The sequence below is a fragment of the Triticum dicoccoides genome, chromosome 7B, assembly GCF_002162155.2.
Source record: "Triticum dicoccoides isolate Atlit2015 ecotype Zavitan chromosome 7B, WEW_v2.0, whole genome shotgun sequence".
Lineage (NCBI taxonomy): Eukaryota > Viridiplantae > Streptophyta > Magnoliopsida > Poales > Poaceae > Triticum > Triticum dicoccoides.
The window spans coordinates 521373710-521377954 of NC_041393.1; positions in this window are offsets into that span (position 1 = coordinate 521373710).

A 4245-nucleotide genomic window follows, 5' to 3' on the forward strand; every position below is an offset into this window, starting at 1 on the left:
ATAGAAGGCGCCCGTTTAATAGAGTCTCAGTGCTTGAAGAGTGTCATGTTCGAGTGACAAGTCTTTCGATTGTAAAAACAATGTTGTTTCGATTATAAAGGTTGTGATTATACTTTTGCCCGAAAGTATTGTATTGCCTTCTGTGCAGCCGTGTGTGTATGTATATAACCTAAAAGTTTGCAGTTGTTGGCTTCAGCCCCCATGCATATAATGCGGGGGTGTTCGCGAAAATGCACGTAATCACACTTGATCCAACGTCTTGGTCCATTAAGGAGGTGATCGCGCATTGAACTAGGCAACCGGACTATATAGTAGTAACACTTTCACTTAACCATAGGAGTTTGATGGCGGGGCTACTATATAGGCCCTGGTACGTCCGTGTGCCCCCGAATACGGTGCGCGTATGTACATGACCGGGAAACGGTCCTTCGTTAATGCGGAGGAATCCCGAAGATTCCGATAAGTCCTCGAGTGGTTGACCAGTCTCTCACTGTATCATGACAGTCAGTTTTCGGCTTTCTCTGCTGAGGTGCTCATCTGAAATAACCAGGGCACAATTGCAGTAGTTCTCCTTTGGCCGCCTTAGCCGATAAAACAGAACGTAAGGCAGCAAACCCAGAAGTCGGGCAAACCCAACATTTGACCAAAGACATGATTCGGAGCTGATGCATATAAAGCCAAATTCGCGACGCTGAACACTCCCGAGGGTATTCGGACTTTATAACACATACTGGGCTGAGTAACTCCCTCGATTATGAACCCTGTATTTCCAGGTACATGCGTTAATCTGTCGTGGCAAAATGCCAAAAACGCCAGTATCCCTCGTGGGTGTATTAAATACCCATGGGATGTCAAGCAACAAGAGACATTAAAGAAGGTTTACACATGGGCTTAATCTAAAGAGAAACCTTTGAGCGGGGCCCTGCTGCACGTCTACGCCTTTGTCTCAGTTGTGTCGTATCCTAGAGAGGTGTAGCACGATTGTCATCTGTAAGAAGAAGGAAAACTCATGTGAAAGAGTCTAGTGTAATCGTGCGAGAAGTTGGTTATTCTCGATGAACAATTAAAATGCAATATATTGTTATATTAATAAAGTCAAGCCGAACTGTGGGCTTTGTGACATGTTTGCAGCCCCTAGCACCACCTGTGGGGTATATGTATGGACCCCAGCTTAGGTTTATCTAGGCTATTACCACTGGTGGTGTACCGGACTCATCTAACCATGTCCGTGGTCTTGAGGACCCAACATGTATTCTGGTAGGAGAGGCCGCTTTAGTGTTCGGCTGCTAGAGCTGCCACATATTCTTCTGCATGTAAGGAACGCTCTGTGTATCCGCTAACTATAATGACGCCGCGTGGACCGATCATCTTGAGTTTAAGGTAGGCGTAGTGCGGTACTGCGTTGAAGCGGGCGAAGGCCGTTCTTCCGAGCAATGCGTGATAGCCGCTTCGGAAGGGAGCGATGTCGAAGATTAGTTCTTCGCTTCTGAAGTTGTCAGGAGAACAGAATGTAACCTCCAATACGAGGGAGCCCGTGCAGCGGGCCTCAATGCCTGGTATTAATCCTTTAAAGGTAGTGTTACTTTGGCTGATTCTTGATGGGTCTATCCCCATCTTGCAGACAGTGTCCTAATATATCAGATTAATACTACTGCCGCCGTCCATAAGGACTCGAGTGAGATGGTATCCATTGATTATTGGGTCGAGCACCAAGGCAGCCGATCCTTCGTGCCGGATACTATTCGGATGATCCCTGTGATCGAAAGTGATCAGATAGGCCGACCAAGGGTTGAATTTCCTCGGCATATGAGTCGCGTAGATCATATTCACTATTTTGACTTCTTGTGGGGATTTTTTATGTCCCCCAGTGTTCGGCTGGCGAGGCTCATCCTCGTTGTCGGTGTCAAAACCGGCGGATCTCAGGTAGGGGGTCCCGAACTATGCGTCTAGGCGGATGGTTACAGGAGACAAGGGACACGATGTTTTTACCCAGGTTCGGGCCCTCTCGATGGAGGTAAAACCCTACTCCTGCTTGATTAATATTGATGATAGGGGTAGTACAAGAGTAGATCTACCACGAGATCAGAGAGGCTAAACCCTAGAAGCTAGCCTATGGTATGATTGTTGTTCGTCCTACGGACTAAAACCCTCCGGTTTATATAGACACCGGAGACGGATAGGGTTACACAGAGTCGGTTACAATGGGAGGAGATCTACATATTCGTATCTCCAAGCTTGCCTTCCATGCCAAGGAAAGTCCCATCCGGACACGGGACGAAGTCTTCAATCTTGTATCTTCATAGTCCAGGAGTCCGGCCAAAGGTTATAGTCCGGCTATTCGAACACCCCCTAATCCGAGACTCCCTCAGTAGCCCCCGAACCAGGCTTCAATGACGATGAGTACGGCGCGCAAATTTGTCTTCGGCATTGCAAGGCGGGTTCTTCTCCAAATTCCATATAAATAATGTCTGGCTTCTGGTGTATGTTGTGCTCCTTGGCTTCTGTGCCCAATAATGGCCATCTTCCATGTGTCAAACGAATGCGAAAAGCTAGGGAGTTTTTTAATTTACCCCCTAGCTGCGTAAATGAGCCGCCCATAAAACAGACGGGGGTTTAGATCCAAATCACACCATCTTCCCTCCGCGAGCATTCATCGGAGCGCATTCGACTGAGATCCAGTCCATCATGGCCAGTCGACGCAGCTCCTCCTCTCGCCCCCCCAGCCCTCAGCCTGGAGATTGGGAGAGATGCTCCGTCCCGCACAGCGAGCTAGTGGCGCTCCAAGCCAAGGGGTTACTCCCCCCAGCCTACATGGTCCCGGTTCGATCCGGGCTCGCCACCTATAATGGTGGAGAGCAAGCGGAGAACGTCCCCAATCCCTCCAAAGGAGAGGGGGTATGCCTTATCTCTTATTTGATAAGAGGGCTCGGATTTCGAAGAAATCCGTTTCTCCGGGGGCTCCTGGAGTTCTACGGCCTCCAGTTGCACAACCTTACGCCTGCCTCCATATTGCATATTGCGGGCTTCGTAGCCCTTTGCGAGCTGTTTTTGGGCGTCGAGGCTCATTTCGTGCTATGGAAGAAGCTGTTCTGCCTTGTGCCCCATTCTCAGGAGGGGTCGATATATCAAGTGGGTGGAGCCGAACTATGGCGCATCGCCGGGACCGGATATCTATCCGGAACCCCAAAGAAGGCGTCCGAAGACTGGCCCTCAGAATGATTTTATATAGAAGACGTCCCCCTGCCGGACCCTATACGGATCGGCCTCCCTGAGTTCGATAATGCTCCTTTGAAGAAGCACCTAAGCTGGCGTCCACGGAGCCCTCAGAAGGAAAATGACAAGGACGTCCTTTACCTGATGAGCCGGATAAGGTTGTTAGCTCATTCCGGACTGACCATGATCGGGGTCATGGCCACATGCATTATGCGGGGGGTGCAGCCGCTTCAGTATAGGGGCCACCCCATGTGGGATTTCAATGGGGAGGACGACGCCACCCGGTGCGGCCGTAAGGGGCCGGAATCGGTTGCCGCTCTAATAAAGATCTTGTCCGCTTTATACAAGGGAGAAGAGGAGGAAATCCTCCGCGTCAACCCACGGGGCGGATTTTCTATGTACAATCCTCCAAGATGGGTAAGCGGACACTTCCACTCGCCCATCCGTTTCATATTCCCATAGTTAATTATTCAGTCCAGCAATTTCAACGCAGGAGCTATGCCAGGCTGTAAAGGAGATAAACAGCCCCCCTCCACAACCCGAGGACCCGGAACAATCCTCCGACCCGGACTCCCAAGAGGACCCGGACTTATCCGTGGAGCTGATCGATGGGGTGTTTCATCAATTGAGCAAGGACAACGCCTTGGTGGCCATTATGGTCGATTATCCCGGACTACTTCCAGCCTCTCAAGTAACCGAGACCGAAGTCCCAGTACTTTTAAGATGATCCATCCGTGCTTATTTTTGATCACCGTATACCGATGGTGTTTTTGCAGGGGAAGTCCTTGAGGCGGAGGGCCGAGCCTGCGGTGGCTAGCCAACAAGGGGCATCAAGGCCCGGCAGGCTGAAAAGAAGTGCGGTCCGTATTGAGACGCCGGTGCAACGGTATGGCGTGCCATTTTATTCCCAGGTTTTATTCCCTCAAGGCATACTAACGCTCGCGCTCTCTTCAGGAAAAAGAGCGCTCGCCGGACTTTATCCGGAGAGGTTGCCAATCATGCCTCCACTAGCCAGGCTCCAAGGCCGGGTCC